Source organism: Stegostoma tigrinum, chromosome 32, assembly GCF_030684315.1.
Source record: "Stegostoma tigrinum isolate sSteTig4 chromosome 32, sSteTig4.hap1, whole genome shotgun sequence".
Taxonomy (NCBI): Eukaryota; Metazoa; Chordata; class Chondrichthyes; order Orectolobiformes; family Stegostomatidae; genus Stegostoma; species Stegostoma tigrinum.
Window position 1 is genome coordinate 4,241,089 of NC_081385.1, and position 20,780 is coordinate 4,261,868.

General features: G+C 41.8%; 1 long non-coding RNA gene across 1 annotated transcript in view; it reads left to right on the forward strand.

The window, feature by feature from the left end:
- Window positions 1-19,693, forward strand: part of LOC132206160 (uncharacterized) — an 83,558-nt gene extending 63,865 nt beyond the window's left edge. The window contains exon 3 of the long non-coding RNA XR_009442869.1: window positions 18,855-19,693. This is a non-coding gene — a long non-coding RNA (uncharacterized LOC132206160). The remainder of the gene's footprint in view (window positions 1-18,854) is intronic.
- The last annotated feature ends 1,087 nt before the right edge of the window (window positions 19,694-20,780 follow it).

The following is a 20,780-nucleotide window of genomic DNA, read 5'->3' on the forward strand; positions in this document are numbered from 1 at the left end:
CTTCTAACAGTCTGCATCCAGAAGACATTGTGTTTGAGATCTTTCATAAGTTGAATTGTACCTGTAAGCCTCTGAGAAAGCCCTCCATGGACCACTCATGCAAGAAGACAGAATATTAGTATCAACAGGAAGAGTGATACTAGTTGTTGACCAAAATTTGGTTAAAGATCAACCTTAACCAACTGGAAGTCTTCTCAGATTGACCACCTGAAGGATAACTATGATTTAATTGAAACTGTATAGTTTGACTGTAAAGTCAATGAAGGTTTACAATTGAGTGTGAGATTGCATCAATTGTAATTTTCGATCTTCAAATTGAACAAAGAACTAAAACCCACCGACACACAGAGGCAGCATCTCTTGTGAGAGGCAAAATGCAGAGTGGTCTCTGATCACACTGTAGGTGATGTTTCATCCGTCCTCACTCCAGTGGCTGTCTGACATAACAACTAGATAATGACTTGGAGGTCAAATAGCCAGAACCTGAAATATTAGGATCTGTGTAACCTTTGTTGAAGCTTTATAAATGGGTTTCCTTTCCATCCATTCAGGACACTTTGGGAGTGTGAGTGTGTAGTGGTATGGGGCAAGTGACAGAAGACATGCAGTGATTGGGAAGTGAGGTGATAGAGGAATGAGGTGGTAGAAGAGTGAGATGATAGGGGAGTGAGATGGGAATAGGGTGAGCTGGTAGGGTGAGTGAGGTGTTGGAGGAGTGAGGGTAGGGGAGTGAGGTGGCAGGGGAGGGAGGTGGTAGGGGAGGGAGGTGGTAGGGAGGGAGGTGGTAGGGGATTGAGGTAGTAGGGGAGAGAAGTGGGAGTGGGGTGAGTGAAGTAATTCTTCCCTGGTAAATTGAATTATGCGTGTTGGGCCTTGCAGATTCCCATTCTGTGATGAATAACGTCTCCCTGGACCACAAGGATTAAATTACAAGGAGAGAATAAATATACTTGGACTGTATTCCATTGGATTTGGAAGATTAAATCAAAACTTTAAAATTATTATGGAGAGCTATTATAGCAGATAAAAAGAAACTAGTCTCGGGCAACATAGGAATCAGAAATGTTTCCAATAGTTTAGAACCAGATGCTTTAGGAGAGATTTTACGAAGTAGTTGCTCATACAAAAACACTCTTCCACAAATAGCAAATGATGATAGATCATTTATCAACTATAAATATGAAACTGAAAGAATCTTTTTCACCAGGAAGATTCTGATTTATAGGGCAAAGGCCCTTTTGGGTATATGGGGCTGGCTGCGAAACCAGCCATAATCTCATTGAATAATAGATGGGCTGAATGGCCTCTATTTGTTTACTTCTTAGTGATATAGAGGATTATCAATACCAGAAGAACAGGAACAACTAAGTCCTTTTGGATACTTATTGGGAAATTTAATTGTATCTGATTACAAGTTTGGAACTGTGACAGATGTCACTGAAATTTGAATATGAAGGTATTCAAATTAGGCCATTTAAACAAATCATTTAAATGACATGGATGTAAAAATGCTGAGGTTTTTACTTTTCAGGTAAAATCCATATTTTCACTGGAATTTAATAAAAGGAGGATTGTTTTCTCAGCAGTGTCTCATGCCCACGGCATTGTACGTCTGAACTTGCTCTGCATTTGAAGTAAATTGTTGAAAAGCTGTCAGGTTTGGTGAACAATGCCCTGGTTTTAAATTATAAACTCGAGAGTCGCTCTAGCCAGCACTCACAGCATACCTGCTGTTTCTGGAAAATCTCAAACTCCAATTCTCAAACAGCTTCCCACTGGCTGTGGGTGGCTTTAGCCTGGAACGCAAGAATTTGCAACACAGAAACCGGCCATTCAGCCCCACTGGTTGATACTAGTATTTAGGCACCACTCAAACTTTCTCCACCACTCTTTACCTGAGTTTACTAGCAGATTCCTCTGTTATTACTTTGATCACGAACTTGTCTAATATCTCCATTGACAGATTTAGACTGTTCCCCTCAATCACTCCATATGCGAGCCAAATAGCATATGCTCACCATTGTCTGGGTGAAGGTGTTTTCGCCTCAACGCCCATTTGTGGTTGTTAATTGCAGTCTTATTGTTACAGATCCCATTCCTAACAAGTACAATCATCTTCCCTACATCTCAAAACCTTTCATTATTTTTAAAGATTGTCAGCAGGCCCCCCAATCCATGCCCTCAACTTGCCCCTTTCTACCCCTTTCAACCCCACCCCATCCAGTTTTTCAGGAGAATGATCTTTTGTGATGGTTATAATTTCTTATTTCTGGTAAAATCCTGGTAAACCCTTTTGTCCTGGTGTCGCTAAATCCTGTTGGCAATGTGGAGATCAGTATTGTGAAGAGAAATCAATTGGCTTCACATATTCCTTCTTTGGGAATTTTGAGGAAATGGCAGAAGAATTTCCAAGATAATCAGCCTGTGGAACCACATCATGGTTGCTCTTCATGCAACCAACAAATCCTGGAATGGGATTCGAACTCAGGGCCAGGGACAGTGCCCACTGCACCATGGGATCTCCAATGGAATATCAATGTATTGTCACCTAAGCCTGATACAGGTTTAATGTAACTTTACAACCTTTTTAATTCTATCACTCTTGAAAAAAACACACAAATGGATTTGGGATTTTTGTGCATTATTCACTTGTTTTTGGGATCTGTATCTTTACTCCAAGAACTCCCAGTTAAATTTGATTGGTTTTAGTTCTGTTCATCATCAGAAAAATAATCTGTCATGTACAGCAATCTCTTAGCAAATGCTGGGAAATGTGTATTTTCACTCTCTCTACTTCCTATACTACACTCATATTCTGTGCTTATTGGTCAGCAATCAAATGCTGATTCATCCCTTTTCATACCTCGTAGTTTATTTCCAATCTTCTTTCTGATCAGGCTCATATCACCCATCCTGCATCAAGTTTCAAAGCTGGACCTCAGACCCAAGTCCTGTCCACACCGCACGTGGACCCACGCTGTCTCCTGGACCAATGACGCATCAATTTCATTGATTCTTTTTCTCTCTTATATCCAGAAATGTTCTAACACACATCTGAATGGGTTTTCTCTCCCATCATCAAATCACCTGTAACTTTCTTTTCAACTATCAACCCATCACCAGTAAATCATCTAGGATTTCCAATTTAAGATCAACCTCAATTTTAAAATTTCCACTTGAGTTTTCAAATCCTTTCATGTGGTGGCAAGTTGCACATTATTATTGTTCTCCAGATGGGGAGAATTTCTCAGCCCTCCCTATCACTGTCACCTCCTCCATCCCCTACACCCTCCCTATCTCTATCACCTCCTCCCGAACCTACATCCCTTCCCTATCACTGTTACCTCCTCCATCACCTACACTCTCCCTATCTCTGTTGAGGTTGTATGTGTCATTTAGGAGGCCTCTTCTGCAATACTGTGACCAGTTCTGGTCACCCAGTTATAGGAATGATACTACCAAGCTGGACAGGGTTCAGAAGAGATTAACCACAATGTTGCCAGGTATGGAAGGTTTGAGTTATAAAGAAAGGCTGGATAGGCTGGGATTTTTTTCATTGGAGCTTGGAAGGCTGAGAACCAGCCTGATAGAAGTTTACAAAATAATGAAAGGTAATGAGTTAGTGGTAGTTGTCTTTTCCCAAGGATGAGGAATTTCAAGACTAGGGGGCACATTTTTAAGGTGAGAAGAGAGAGATTTTAAAAAGACATGAGAGGCAATTCTTTTTATACAGATTGTGGTTCATGTGTGGAATGAACTTCCTGAGGAAGTGGTGGATGTGGATTCTATTATAACGTTTAAAAGACATTTGGGTAAGTACATGAATAGGAAATGTTTGAAGGGCAGGTGCAGGCAGTTGGGACTAGTTTAGTTTGGGATTATAGCTAACAAAATGTGAGGCTGGATGAACACAGCAGGCCCAGCAGCATCTCAGGAGCACAAAAGCTGACGTTTCGGGCCTAGAGCCTTCATCAGAGAGAGAGAGTTTTGGATTATGTTTGGCATGGACTGATTTGTTTCTTCTATAACCGTGATCTCTGCCAGCCCCTACAGCTTCCCTATCTCTGTAACGCCCTCCAGTCTCATAAATTCTCTTTGTACTCCTTCAATTCTGACACTTTGAGCATCTGGAATTTTAATCACCCCAACCCATGTCTCCATCTCTCTACCTCTCCACCTCCCTACTTTTCCATCTCTACCCTATTTCCTCTCCACCTCTCCATCCCTCCATCTCTCAACCTCTCTACCTCTCCATCTCTCTCTCTCTACCTTACTACCTCTCCATCACTCCCTCTCTGCCTCTCTCCCTCTCTAACTCTCCATCTCTTTCCTTCTCTATCCATCCACCTCTCTATCATTCTTTCCTCTGCTGAGATGCCTGTGTGTCTAGACCTTTGTCTTCAACCAAGCATTCGGTCTCCTGTTCTAATTCCTGCCCATCGTGAAATATCGTTTGATAAGACTCCTGTGTGGTGTGTTGGAATGTTTTCATATGATAAAGGGGCTACATGAATACAACTGGCATATGCTAGAATTTTCAATCTGAAAGACCTAAAACACTTTTAGTAGTAATGGACATTGTGACTTTTAGTCTACCAATGAGGCTTTAGAAATTAATTCTTTGCTTTCCAAAGAAAAGTTGATCTTTTCAGGTGTCAGTGGTGGCTCAGTTAGAATTGCTGTCTCCTTTCCAACTTGGTAGGTGGACACTTCCAGAAACTGGAGCTCAAAATTCCAGGCAGATACTCACAGTGCACAGTACAGAGGGAATCCTGCACCATCAGTGAAGCTGAATTTCAGAGGAGGCATGAAACAAAAGGTCAAATCTGCCATCTCAGGTGGTTGTAGGGTCCCATGGCACCTTTTTGAAGAAGGGCAGTGAGGTTCTTCGCTGTGCCCTGGACAGTATGTCACAATGTGAAGAATAGTCTCTGGCTGTGTCCTGAAGGCCGATTTGGATTCTGCTTGACTGAGGTGTCGAAAAACAGCAGCTGGTGCCCTTTGACCTATGCCCTCAGCACGTGTCAGCTTCAGGAGAGAAGGACAGTGGTGAGGCAAAATGGCGGGTGTTCAAAAACAACTGAGACAAACCAAAGTCTTTCCGTTGTGGTTTCAATCATTTAGAGGAGATGGCTGTTGCTGATTAACCTGACAGACTGAGGGTGAGCTCAGCTGAGCTGCTCTCGAAGAGAAACTTACTCTGAAGTAAATGAAATGCAGGTGGGATAAGGAGTAAAAACACCTGAGGAAATGTCCTGAACCTAATCACCACAAATGACTCAATGGCCTGATTAGACTCCATGGACCCTGGGCTCCATTCATTTGCAAAATACAGGGCTTCTTTCTCAATGTGAGAAAAAGATCAATATTTAATTTCTACGATCTCAGTGATTATTGATCTTTGTGTTTTTTCACTAATCAATGGAACTTTTCCTGAAGGTTATAAACAAAGAAAGGTGTTCACAGAACCACAATGTCACGAAGGCCTGCAGTTCAATGTATTCCAGATATATATAAAATAGGCATATATATTTTCAAAAGCAATTTGCTGAATAAATAATGATGAATAATGTGTTTTACTGAACAACTATTTTGTGAGCATATTGATACGTTGAGCAGGGTTAGATTTACAGGTTTGTTGGACTAAATTGCAATACAATTCTACATCTAACTTGGCTTACCGGCAGCTGGGATTGTCATTTGATATCATAAAATGTTAACACTTTGCATTTGTATCGCATCTTTTACACAATAATCAAAAAAATTCCTAGAGTGCTTCACAGGAGTGCTGATGGAACAAAGTTTGACACTGAGGCACGTTGGGGAGATAATCAAATTTTGAGAGTCAAAAAGTGAGGTTTATGGAGTAAAGCGGGGTAGAGAGTTTGAGAGTTTTCAGCATGGACTGTGCTGATGATGGCTGAAGGCACTGCCACCAAAGAATAAGTGTTCAAAATCAGGAATGCACAAGAGGTAAAAGTTGGATGAAGACAGAAAACTTGTCGGTCTGTGGAGCTGGAAGTGATTACAGAGATAGAGGCATATGAGGCCATGAAGGAGTTTGAAAAAAAATGTTGAGAATTTTACGATTGAGCCATGATCCATTGAGCAAATGTAGGTCAGTGAACACTGGATGCAGTGATGGGAGAAAAGGATTGACGTGATATAGAGTACAGGTAGCAGGGTTTGAGTTTATGAAGGATACAGTGTATCCAAATCATGGTTCACCTTCATCATCAGTTCACCTTCCTAGTTCAAACTCTCGATCAGCTTGACTAACTTACTTGGGTATCAATAGAAATCCCCATTTGATTAGTATGACTGGCTAATGAGATGCCACATTAATTAATGAACTACTCCAGTGCTGAACAAACAGCATGGATTCAACCCCTTGTACCTGCTGCACCAGTTCATAGAGGGCCTGCCTTCCTACTTCACCCCATACTTCACCACTGTCCTTCGGCCTATAACAAACTGTCTCACCCCAGTTGAGAGAGATGACTGTGGACCTTGATGGGCCTTTCTCCTTTATCCAATTCTAATTATTTGCTTTCAGTATTAACTGTGAATGGCAAGCCTGTGACTCAAGATTTCTTGGTTCATTTTGATTTGTCCCCTTCCACTTCCTCACCTTCCTTCCCAGCCAAAAACAGAATTTGCCATTTCAAGTAACCAACAGTTTGATCTGCCAACCATCAGAATTTTCAAATTAATTCCCAAGATGTTTGCTGCTGTGGCACTAACTAGAACTAGGGGGCTTTGCCTCAAAATTAGGGGGGAGGGGGCAGATTTATGACTGAGCTGTGGAAGACCTTCTTCACCCAAAAGTTTGTGAATCTATGGAATTCCCTGCCCAGTGAAGCAGCTGAGGCTACCTCATTGAGTGATTTTAAGGCCAAGGTAGATAGATTTTTGGCCAATAAACAAATTAAGGATTATGGTGAGTGGACAGGTAAGTGGAGCTGAGTCCATGAAAAGATCAGCCATGATGTTATTGAATGCTGCAGCAGGCTCGATGAGCCAGATGGCCTACTCCTGCTCCTGGTTCTTATGTTCTATTGTTTTGCTGAGCCAGTCAAAGGAGTGTTTAGGAGTCAACCATATTACAGTGGGACTGGAATCACATAGGTCCAGGTTGGGTCAGCACAGCAGATTTCCACCCTTAAAGATACCACGCATGAACAATTTAGATTTTTAACAACAATCTGACCACCTTCATTTATTTCCACATGTTTTTAAAACCACAAATTCAAATGTTCAATCTGCCACCTTCGGAATTTAACTTGTATCCTTCTGGATTGTTTGGTCTAGCTGTCTGGATTATTAACCTCCTGTCATACCACTGCCTTTGAGCATTTCACTAACTCGATCCCAAAGACCAAAAGGCAATCATGCAGTGCCACTTTTAAATGAGTTACCTCCTCATTGCTCCTAAGATACTGTTAATGTGTTAAATTTGGCGAAGAAAGATCCGATTCTACACAATGAAAGAACACAACTTGCAGCGTGAGAATGTGAAAACTCAAATTCAGCCTAGTTGGAGTCATGGAGATTCCCTAAATGTAAACACTAGTCAGAGAAGAAGTTTCCAATGATGTAGCCGAATTCTCTAGCTCACTCACTCTTCACTATCTAATGAGGAATTGTAACAATCCTCACACAAGTTTTTCTTCATTTCTTTTCACAGAGTGGCTGATGTTGTGCTATTTCCCCACTCTCCCCCCAAATTGAAAATTATACATTTGTTATATATTTGAAAATAAACAGCAAAGAATTATGACCTGCACACCCCCTACTGCATCATGTTTTATGATTGTATCAAGTTACAAATAAATGATCCCTTCTGGTCTGAGAAGAAATAATATCAGATTTTAAATCATCTCACAGAGCCTTAAAGTGACTCCTTCTGCAGAAAAGGGTGAGGAAGTTTGAATATTAAAATCTCAATATTAGAAAGCTGTCGAGAAAGATAAACAAAAGACACAGTGCCTGCCCTGACAAACTCGACTCGAGAATATCCGCAGCTGCTCCTTTGCTCAGAGCAGGAAATAATGTTTCAAATTCCGCACTGCAGACTCAGAGGTGGGTGCAGTTCAAACATTGAGATGGTAAGATGGCTAGAGAGATCGATACATAGCTAGGCAGATAGGCAGGAGGACAGATAAAGTGACAGACAGAGAAACAGACAGATAAATGGACAGAATGACAGATAGGCAGAGAGGTAGATGGACAGAATGACAGATAGGCAGACAGGTAGACAGACAGAAGGATAGATAGATAGATACACAGTAGGATAGATAGAATAGATAGATAGATAGATAGATCAGAGTTACCAAGCCGGTTGTCACTGCTTTAACAATGTAAGAGAAATGGATTTATTTTCCCTTCAGAGGGTTAGTGATGCATGGTTGATATATGTGCTCCCTCTTGCTTCCGAGGTCATGCTTTTTATTACAAGGCCGTAGCCTGCTGACTGGCGGATTGTCTGTGAGCTAGGAAAGACCCCGAGGGCTCAGCATTGACCTAACTGGTGCATTTTTATTGCATTTCTGTCTGTCTGTCTATTTCTCTCTTGTATGAGGAAGGAGACAGTTTGTTGCTTCTATTCTGACTTATTTTGAAGAGTTTGATATTATCTTACATTACATCGGATTTAAGGAGAAAGGTTAACGGTGGAAGAGGCCAATGTGCCTGGCAAGCAAATGTGCCAGCTCTCTTTTGTTTTAAATGCAGTATTATTTATATAATCTCAACAATTTTCCTGTCTCCCTTGTTTGCATTCCATGATATAAGACCTTGCTCTGATCCCCTCCCCCTCTGCACTCCTAGGCACTGTTCAATGGGAGAAAATTTGAAACAGGTGCAGACAATTTTTCTTAACTCTTTCAGCACCAATTTTCACTTTAGTTCAAACATATTTCTTTCAAGTATGAGGCAGATATTTCCTGGTGGTTTGGAATTGGCTGACAATCTGTTGATAGATCTGATTTCAGAATGCAGCACTACATTTTCAGTTAATTATTAAGAAAGGGAGCTTGAAATGTGATCAAAACAGTCATCTCCATAAACAGTTGATAGCCCAGTGGATCAGGAGTACCTCTTACAAACCACACACTCAGATCCGAGACACATCCCAGACAATCCCATCCCAAACGGTTTCATCCCAGATGCTGTCTTCCCAGACGCTCCTATTCTAATCATATTCTAGACAGTCCCATCCCAGACACTCACATTACCACACACTCACAGCTCAGACACTCTTATATCCCAGGCTCTCCATCCCAAACGCTCATACCTCAGACACCCACATCCCGGTCAGATCCCTGCCACTCACGTTCCCAGATGCTCACATTTCTGACAGACCCATTCCAGATGCTCACATTCTTGACACAAACATTCCAGACAGACACATTGCCTGTGCATTCCAGGTAGTTGCAGACGCTACACTGCAGGAAACAGGCTATTCAGTCCAACAGCCCATGCTAGTGTTTTTACTGTACTCAAGCCTTCTCTTCCTTTGTCTCATGCTATCATAAACCATCTATTCTCTTCCCCCTCATGTGCTTGACTGGAATGCTTTATTTCTGAATTACCTATTGGATATCAGGGGAATAGTGTTATATTGGCAGGCTCTAGTTCTGCTGTTTCCTCACAAGAGGAAACAATGTCTGTGTACCCACCCGATCAAACCTCTTCAATCACTTTAAAGACCCTGATTAAGTGACCCCTTGACTTTCTTTCTTTGAGGGTAAAGATACCTGAGCTGTCAAACCTTTCCTAGATAACAAAGTGTGGAGCTGGATGAACACAGCAGGCCAAGCAGCATCTCAGGAGCACAGAAACTGATGGTTCGGGCCTAGACCCTTCACCAGAGAGCAGCTTTTGTGCTCCTGAGATGCTGCTTGGCCTGCTGTGTTCATCCAGCCCCACACTTTATTATCTTGGATTCTCCAGCATCTGCAGTTCCCATTATCACTGTCAAACCTTTCCTAATAGGTGAATTTCTGGTATCATTCCGGTAAATCTTCTCTGCTCCACCTCTAATGCTGTTGCATCTTTTCCATCACGTAGCAATCAGTACATGGAACTCCATGTGTGATCCCTTTAGAAATGTCCCTTTCATATAGGGTTTGCTTTTTTAATAGCTTTGCCAACTTATTGCATGACTTTTTATGATTAATATGTTTGTAGTTTGAAATCACTTTGTGCCTTTATCTCATTTAGACTCTCACATTCTAAATAACATGACTTCCATGTTCTTCCTCCCAAAATGGGCCACCTCAGATTTATCTGTGTTGAACTTCATTTGTCTATTATTTTCTAGTTCCATACTCAGTATTGTTCTGGGAAAGTCATGCTGTCTTTCACTTTTGGACCCATAACTTTGTGATGGATGGCAAACTCTCCAGGGGTTTGGCTGACACCACAGGAAGAGCAAACTCACAAAATTCACAATCATAAATCACCCTAAATGTTGACAACACATAGACATTTGCAGGACCATCAGTTGACGATGGGAACCATCCTACTAAAAAAAGCGACTAAATTAGGAAATAACTCCAAGACTACAAGGCATAGGAGCAGAAGTAGACAATTCAGCCCGTAAAGTCTGTTTCGCCATTCATTGAGATCATGACTAATCTGATAAACCTCAATTCCACTTTCCTGCCTATTCCTCAGGACCATTACGTCCCTTACTGATTAAAAATCTGTCTACCTCATCCTTGAATAGACTTAACAATCCAGTCTCAACAGCCCTCTGTGGTAAAGCATTCCACAGATTGATTATCTACAGACAGAAAAAGAAATACTCCTCATCTCTATCTTAAATGGATGACATCTTATTCTGGGATTATACCTTCTGATCCTACACTCCCCTGCAATTGGTAATAATGGCTCTTTGCATCTACCATGTCAAGCTGCCTAAAAAATGTTTTCTGTTTCAATCAGGCCTCCTCTTATTCTTCTAAATGCCAGTACAAATCCAAATGACTCAACCTTATAACCTCCACACCTGGATTTAACACAGTGAATTTTCTCTTGACTCCATCGCTGCATTTCCTTAGCTTAGGGGACCACAATTATTCACAATATTCCAGATGTAATGTGTCTAGATTTATTTATAGTTTTAACATATTTTTATTTTCCATTCCATTTCAAACAAAAGCCAGCATTCAATCTACCTTCCTATTACCCTCTGAACCTGGACGTGATTCACGAATTAGAACCTCCCTCTGTTCTGCAACTTTCTGCAGTCTTTCCCCATTTAAGTGATACCCAGGTCCTCTATTCTTCCTTCCACCTCACATTTTCCCACATTATATTCCACCTGCCAAGTCTTTAGACTACCTGTGTCATCCTTACTAGGTAGATAGATAGAACATTACAGCACAATACAGGCCCTTCGGCCCTCGATGTTGTGCCGACCTGTCTTACCGATCTCAAGCCTATCTAACCTACACTATTCCACGTACGTCCATGTGCTTATCCAATGACGCCTTAAATGTACCTAAAGTTGGCAAATCTACTATGGTTGCAGGCAAAGTGTTCCATTCCCTTACTACTCTCTGAGTAAAGAAACTACCTCTGACATCTGTCCTATATCTTTCACCCCTCAATTTAAAGCTATGCCCCCTCATGCTCGCCGTCACCAGCCTAGGAAAAAGGGTCTCCCTATCCACCCTATCTAACCCTCTGATTATTTTATATGTTTCAATTAAGTCACCTCTCAACCTTCTTCTCTCTAACGAAAACAGCCTCAAGTCCCTCAGCCTTTCCTCGTAAGACCTTCCCTCCATACCAGGCAACATCCGAGTAAATCTCCTCTGCACCCTTTCCAAAGCTTCCACATCCTTCTTATAATGCGGTGGCCAGAACTGTACACAATACTCCAAGTGCGGCCGCACCAGAGTTTTGTACAGCTTCACCATAACCTCTTGGTTCCGGAACTCGATCCCTCTATTAATAAAAGCTAAAACACTGTATGCCTTCTTAACAGCCCTGTCAACCTGGGTGGCAACTTTCAAGGATCTGTGTACATGGACACCAAGATCTCTCTGCTCATCTACACTACTAAGAATCTTACCATTAGCCCAGTACTTTGCCTTCCGGTTACTCCTACCAAAGTGCATCACCTCACACTTGTCTGCATTAAACTCCATTGCCACCTCTCAGCCCAGCTCTGCAGCTTATCTATGTCTCTCTGCAACCTGTAGCATCCTTCGTCACTATCCACAACTCCACCGACCTTAGTGTCGTCTGCAAATTTACTAAGCCATCCTTCTATGCCCTCATCCAGGTCATTTATAAAAATGACAAACAGCAGTGGACCCAACACCGACCCTTGTGGTACACCACTAGTAACTGGTCTCCAGGATGAACATTTCCCATCAACTACCACCATCTGTCTTCTTTCAGCAAGCCAATTTCTGATCCAAACTGCTATGTCTCCCACAAATCCATTCCTCTGCATTTTGTACAATAGCCTATTGTGGGGAACCTTATCTAACACCTTGCTGAAATCCATATACACCACATCAACCGGTTTACTCTCATCTACCTGTTGGTCACCTTCTCAAAGAACTCAGTAAGGTTTGTGAGGCACGACCTTCCCTTCACAAAACCGTGCTGACTATCCCTAATCAATTTATTCTTTTCTAGATGATTATAAATCCTATCTCTAATAACCTTTTCCAACACTTTACCAACAACTGAGGTAAGGCTCACAGGTCTATAATTACCAGGGCTGTCTCTACTCCCCTTCTTGAACAGGGGAACCACATTTGCTATCCTCCAGTCATCTGGCACTATTCCTGTAGACAATGACGAGTTAAAGATCAATGCCAAAGGCTCAGCAATCTCCTCCCTGGCTTCCCAGAGGATCCGAGGATAAATCCCATTCGGCCCAGAGGACTTATCTATCTTCACACTCTGTCGGATTTCTAATACCTCTTCCTTGTGAACCTCAATCCCACCTAGTCTAGTAGCCTGTATCTCAGTATTCTCCTCGACAACATTGTCGTTTTCTAGAGTGAATACTGTTGAAAAATATTCATTTAGTGCTTCCCCTATCTCATCTGACTCCACACACAACTTACCACTACTATCCTTGATTGGGCCTAATCTTACTTTCATCATTCTTTTATTCCTTAAATACCTATAGACTTACTGCAGACTTGATGGGCCAAACGGCCTCTTCCCAAATTGTAAGGATTCTATGACTGAAAGTTTCAGAGTAGGTTTTAGCTGCACTGATGATGTCACCCAGCAGGGTAATGAAACGACTGCGGAACAACGAACCAGCTCGGCGAGCCAACCAACCACAAGATTCTATGATCCTGACTTGGTGATACCATATTCACTTCCCTCACACAAGTCATTAGCATATATTGTCAATAATGGTGGTCCCAGCAATGATCTGTCTGGCACTGCACCAGTTACAGGTTATCATTGTAAAAATAGACATAACAAAGTGTGGAGCTGGATGGACGCAGCAGGCCGAGCACCATCTCAGGAGCACAAAAGCTGACGTTTCGGGTCTAGACCCTTCATCAGAAAAAAAATCTGATGAAGAGTCTAGGCCCAAAATGTCAGCTTTTGTGCTCCTGAGATGCTGCTTGGCCTGCTGTGTTCATCCAGCTTCACACTTTGTTATCTCGGATTCTCCAGCATCTGCAGTTCCCATTATCTTTGTAAAAATGCCCTCTTTCCCCAAAGTTAGCTAATGATCTATCCATGCAACTTAGAGGGAACATCTCCTAGGAGCCCACTGGGCCATCTTAGTCTATGGTTAGCTGGGATTGCTGTATGCAACACCAACTGTCCCAGAATCCTAATGAAAAAAAGGAAGGATTCCAAACTAGACAGTCCTCCAGTGGGACTACCCCTCGGATAAACCCCTCTCTTAAATGTAAGGTCTAATGAGCATTGCCTGCTCTCATTCAAGTCTGGAGCAGTTCAGGTTGATCCTTAGAGTGACTAGCATTTCTAACACTGACGTTTGGGAGTGGGAACCCTGACTGATGTTTACCCTTGCTTGAATACTGAGGTTCTTTCCCCATGCATTGACAAAAAGAATCCCCTTCCAGACCTGCCTCTCACCCAAGCCTATTCCCATAACCCCACACCTAGCACGGCCAATCTACCTAACATGCACATCTTTGGGCTGTGGGAGGAAACCGGAGCAAACCCATGCAGACATAGAGAGAATGTACAAACTCCACACAGACAGTTGTTCGAGGCTAGAATTGACCCCAGGTCCCCTGCGGCTGTGAGGTAGTAACATTAACCACTGAACCACTGTGATTCTCCCAAGTTAGAACAGTTAGTCCTGGAGTCTTTAGTTATGTGGAGAAATGAACAAAACTAGGCTTGTTCTCCTTTGGGCAGGGAAGGTTAAGGGAAGTTTTCAGAGAGCTTTTGAAACTATTATGGTGTTTTATGATCAAATAAGGACAAGCTGTTTCCCCTGGCAGGAGGGTCGATAATACTTGGCACTGGTTTAAGGTAATTGGAAAAGAAGCAGAGGGGAACCGAGGACAGTATTTGTTGCTGTGAGTTGTTGTGATCAAGAACATGCAGCCTGAAACCGTACTGGAAGCAAACGCTAATAAATTTCAAAAGAGAATTAGGAAAATACTTGAAAAGGAAAAGAAAAACTTTGTTGGACTCTGGGGAAAGAGCAGGGGAATGAAAGTATCGGGATAGCTGTCTGAAAGAGCTAGCACAGAAACAATTCACAAATCCTCCTTAGACAGTACTTTCACAACCCACAACCAGTGCCATCTGGAAGGACAAGGGCAGCAGATACATGAGAACACCACCCCCTGCAACTCCCCCTCTGAGCCCCTCACCAATCTGACTTGGTAACACATTGCTGTTCCTTCACTGTCACTGGATCAAAATCCTGGAATTCCCTCCTAAATGGCATTCTGGATGTGCATCTTTCCAGGGATTGCAGCATTCGAGAGGGTAGCTCACCACCACCTTCTCTAGGAAAATGAAAAATACCAGCAACACCCACTTCCCATGAAAGAATCAAAAACAAACATTCAAGAAAGGTAAGAAATGAAAAAAACTAAAATCTGGTTAATTATTGTAGTTATGACTCCTAAAGGAAGAAAGTAAAGTTTCTATTGTTCATATAATCCCTACAAAGTGGAAGCAGGCCCTTCAGCCCAACAAGTCCATACTAACCCTTTTAGCATCCCAACCAGACCAATCCTCCTATAACCCACCTAATATACACATCCCTGGATACTATGAGGAAGTTAGAATGGCTAGTCCACCTAACCTGCACATCTTGGGACAGTGGAAGGAAACCAGAGCACCCAGAGTAAATCCACATAGGACACAGGAAGAATGTGCAAATTCCATACAGTCGCCCTAGGGTGGAATCAAACCCAGGTCCCTGGCACTGTGAGGCAGCAGTGCTAACCACTGTGCCATCGTGCCGAGTCCTACCAGACCACAGGGTTGCTCAGTTATTAAAGAGAAAGAAAGACTGGTGGTTTAACCTGAGGGTCACCACACCTCAGGCAAGAGAGAGATTGAGAAGGAAAGCCCTTTGTGGAAACCTCAACTGGTGTTGGAATTGAACCCGTACTGTTTGGTGTTATTCTGCACAGCATACCATCAAAGCCCTTGTAAGGGCTGTGGGGCCACTGAAGATGGTACAAAGAGAGGTTGACACCAGAATTGAGAGGTTCAATCTATCAGGGAAGACTGAACATGCTGTATTCTTTTACCTAGAATACAGAAGATTGCAGGGTAACCTGACAGATGTCTTTAAAGTAATGAAAATCTTTAATAGAGTCAAGGTAGAGAAAATGGTTCTACATTCGAACGAGTCCAAAATAAGATGCATCAATGTAAAGTTACTCACTAATAAATCAAACAGCGAATTCAGAAGAAACATCTTCAGAAAGGAGGAAGGGATATGAAAGACAGAGTAAGATAAAAGATTTTTACAAAGGGAAAGACATTTGAAGGCAGTGGACGGGATGATAAGGTGAAGTGTATAATTCTGTAAGGCTGATTTACCACTTAGAACACTTCTATTTGGAAACACAAGTTTGTTTTTTATTACCAGCGTTCCATAGAATGTGATATTTGTTTAACTTTTACTCTTTGAAAATCTGAGTAAAATGCCTGTTATCTCCAAAAACACATTTCAGCATTTTTTTAACCTTTGTCCCGGCCTATTGTATAGATGAGTAGGCTCTCATTGCTACTGTAACTTGCCATTGCTCTCCAGATTTCTGTCAGTAGATATGAAGTCGGACGATAATTTCATTTATGTATTTTCATAATTTAATTACCTGCAGATTTTTTTCAAAGGTTTTAAGTTTTATTGTTTTTTTATACCCTCTGCTGTGCTCAGTATGCAGTTTGCAACACCCCCACTACAAAGGCTCATTTCAAGAAACAGACACAGTGCAAAGCCATAGCTAATTTGTGCAATGTAGTATCTGCCCTGGTCTGTCATTAATGAAGAAGGAGAAAGAAACTGCATCTACATAGCATTTTTCTCAACCTCAGAATGTCTCGAAGCACTTTAAAGACAATATTCATTTTTCCCTAAAGTACGGTCACTATTGAAATTTGGGAAATATTTCAGCCAATTTGCACACGGCAAGGTCACACAACCAGCAATGTCACATTGTTCAGATAATCCACTTTAGGGATGTGGGGTAAAAACATTGACCAGAGCACATAGGATAACTGCCCTGATCTACCGCAATTACACATTGCCCTGGGAGAGGAGATAGAGCCTTGGTTTAGCATTGCCTTGTTCCTAACGATGACACTGTCACTCCCTCAAGACTGGGACTTGAACCAGTAAGCTCCCCTCTGCAAGGTAAGACTGCAGTCCGCTGATCCACAATACACCTGCCACAATAGGCCTAGCTTTATTCCACTTAGGTTGCAGTTGTAAGGCTACAACTGGCAAATTCTTCTTCTGTTCCATCGCTATGGCATCTGACTTGATCCACTTCCAGTGTTTTACATTCGACTGACTGAATGCTGACTAGTTTCTTTGAGGAAGACTTGATGCACATGAAAAGTTTCGTAGCTTACATCTCCCTCAACATCAGCAAGTTGCATTTGTAAAACACTTTCATATAGTTAAATATTCCATATATGGGTTATAACAGCAATTGCGAAACAAACTTTGACTCCAGAGATAGTAAGAACTGCAAATGTTGGAGAATCTGAGATAACAACGTGTAGAGCTGGGTGAACACAGCAGGCCAAGCAACATCATAGGAGCAGGAAATCTGACGTTTGGGGCCTAGACTCTTCTTCAGAAAAAAGGTCTGAAGAGGGGTCTAGGCCTGAAATGTCAGCTTTCCTGCTCCTATGTTGCTGCTTGGCCTGCTGTGCTCATCCAGCTCTATACCGTGTTATCTCAAACTTTGACTCCAATTCATTTGAGGTCATTTAGGAATACCCACCAATGCGTGGTCAAAGAGAAAAGTTTTAAAGAATTTTAAAGGAGGAAAATAAGGCAATGTGCTGAACATTTTCACACGAGAATTCCAGAGCTTCAGGCCTTGGCAAATGAGCCATGAGGGCAATGCCAAAAATGGGAGGAGTGCAGGGATATCAGGAAGTTTTAGGGCCAGTGGATATTTCCAAGGTAACATAGTTAGAGTGGAATTTGAAAACAGGGATGACTATTATAAGGGTTTTCTTTATTTGTTCATGGGATGCGAACACCATTGACTGGGTCAGATTTATTGCCCATCATTAATTGCCCTTGAAGAGGTGGTGGTGAGTAAGCTTCTTGAACCGCTGCAGGTAGACCCACAGTGCCCTTAGGGATGGGTTTTGAGGATTTTGACCCAGTGAAACTGAAGGAACGGCGATTTATTTCCAAGCCAGAGTGGCTTGGTGTGGAACTTGCAGGTGTGGGTGTCCCCATATATCTGTTGTCCTTGTCCTTTGAGATGGCAGTGATCATACGTCTGAAAAATGGCCTCTGAGGAGCTTTGGTGAATTTCTGCAGCTTATTTTGTAGATCATACACTCTGCTGCTACTGAGCATTGGTGGGGGAGGGAGTAAATGTTTACAGATGTAGTGCCAATCAAGTGGTCTTTTTAGTCCTGGGTGATGTCTATTGTTGTGCAAATCTAGTCCTCTGTTGCCATTTGAGAAAAAGAAACCTGTTATCCTTACTTGGTCTGGAGTACATGTAACTCTAGACCAAAGTAATGTGGTTGTGGTTGTCTCCTAACAATTTAGAACAATAAGTGCCATTCCAGCCAGCAAAGCTCACATATCATGACCAAGTCGTTTCTTAAAGTTACAGTATGCTAACCACAGAGGATCTATGATGGCATTGAGTTTGTTCAAAGGGATAAAAACTGAAAATACGCAGCATCTCAGATATTATCTTTGGAAATAGAGTTTCAGGACTGAGAGGTGACATGAGAATATCAGAATAGAATACTGCCATGAGGGGTATTGACAAGGTGGATAGCATGAAGCTTTTTCCCAGAGTGGGGGACTCAATCACTAGGGGTCATGAGTTCAAAGTGAGAGGAGGAAAGTTTAAGGGAGATATGCGTGGAAAGTTCTTTACACAGAGGGTGGTGGGTGCCTGGAACGCGTTGCCAGTGGAGGTGGTAGACGCAGACACGATAGTGTCTTTTAAGATGTACCTGGGCAGGTATCTGGATGGGCAGCGAGCAAAGAGATACAGACCCTTAGAAAATAGATGACAGGTTTAGACAGAGGATCTTGATTGGTGCAAGCTTGGAGGGCCAAAGAGCCTGTTCCTGTGCTGTAATTTTCTTTGTTCTTTGAGAGATCATTGGCTCCATCATATGTTTTATTTTCTTTATTTTAGGGTTCCACTTGCTTTTATACTGAAAGAAAATTGGATAAACACCTGGAGAGGAGAAATCTGCAGAGCTAAAGAGAATGAGACTAATTTGGAGATAATCTTTGAAACAGTAGCACAGAAATGAAGGGCTGAATGGACTGTGTTGCACGAATCTTTGATTGGCAACAAAATCCTCTGTGCGAAACCATTTTTTTGTGCTGGGCAAATCAGCAATCTATGACAGTAATATTTATGGAACAGACTGATCCCAGAGTTGCTAAGTGGTAATTCCAATTCTGCCCAGCAATAAGTGGAGGGACTTATTTTCACAAGTCACTCAGGACAGTTAGAGAGTCACTGAAGAGGTGTTCAAAGGTCACAAGCAATGGGTGAGGATTGGAGAGAGAGAGAAACGGAGGCAAACTCCAAGTTAGGCATTGCTGCTTTTAGAGTTAACTAAACTACATGAAACAAAAATGGAAATTACTGGAGGATTATCCATCAGTATAAGAACTGTCATTGATGCAGTTCATGACGGAATGATTCTTGAGAGGGAATTTCAAGAATAGATCAGCAAAAGTGAAGAATTGGGATCCCTAGTGAAGTTTAATTAGATTTGATGATATTGTCAACATAATTTGGAGAGAATTTCTGACAAATCCTTGAGATCTGTCTTGATTGCATTAGCTATTTGAATGTGCATTGTAGAGTGTTCGATCACAGTCTATAACCCATAATTACCATGTTAATTCAGGGTGTTAGAAATGGAAATGTTGTAGGTTGTATAACAGTGCTAATATTCTCCCGTAAAATGTAATGTTAATTATTCAAAACTGTAACTGTGATTTTATTCTCTTCGTAATTCTCTGAACTTTGTACTTTGTCTACTTTAAAATAAATGTTATTGTCTCCTAACCAGACTGTAATGTAAATTTGGCAGTCTGGCCCAGTGTCGTAACTAATTCCATCACTGCGATGGAGTGGGGAATTTCAAACATAAGTTACTTTGTCTAGATGGAATTATTTAGATGTATTTAAAGCAAAGCTATGGGTCGGTGATGGAGAAGGGAAGAAAAGGCTACATTTATAGAATTAGATGAGGACTGATTTGTGGAGGCTGAAACAGAGTATAAACCTCAGTATGCACTTGATAGGCTGAATGGGCTGCTTCTGAACTGAATGACCTGTGTAATTTTAGATACTAACCACTGCACGATGTGAGCTCATCTCTAAGCATGGCTATTCTCCGTAATTTATTTTAACTCCCTTTTCATGGTACATTCAAGCTGAGATATTGCCCTAATCTTGCTCTTGAATAAATCCTGATAACACAACAAATCAAAGCATACACTGTGATAGGCACTGCCACAGCAAGCAGGCTGCAGTCTAGTGAGCTTGCTGCAAAGATTATTGACATCAAAAGATGCCAAGAAATCCTTAAAGTGAAAGCAACTTGTGTGGTTATTAGCCCTGTAGATACCATCACCTGAAATCACGCAAGAGGGTTTCCAGCTAAACTTTCGCGGGTCAACAATACCCTTGCAATTTGCCTCTCAAAGGAGAGAAAAGAAAGACTTGCATTTCTATAGTGCCTCTCATGGTCAGGGTAGCTGTAAGCTGTACTCAGCCAATGTCGCGCTTTCAAAGTCTAGTCCCTGATGTAATGTAAAAACACAGACACCAATTTGTGAACAGTATACTCCTGCAAACAGCAATGTGGTAAATGACCAGATGAATTAGTGATGTTGTTCGGGGGTACATATATAATGGCACAGACATTAATTCCACAAGGTTGCTCTCAGAATTACCAACTTGCCTCCCAAGGCAAATGATGGAGAAGGAGGCTGATATGGACCATAAACAGCAGTACAGGATAGATGGTCTAAATGGCTAATTTCAGTGCTGTACATTTTTAGAAAATTCATTTATGGGAAGAAGGTGTCTAGGCCA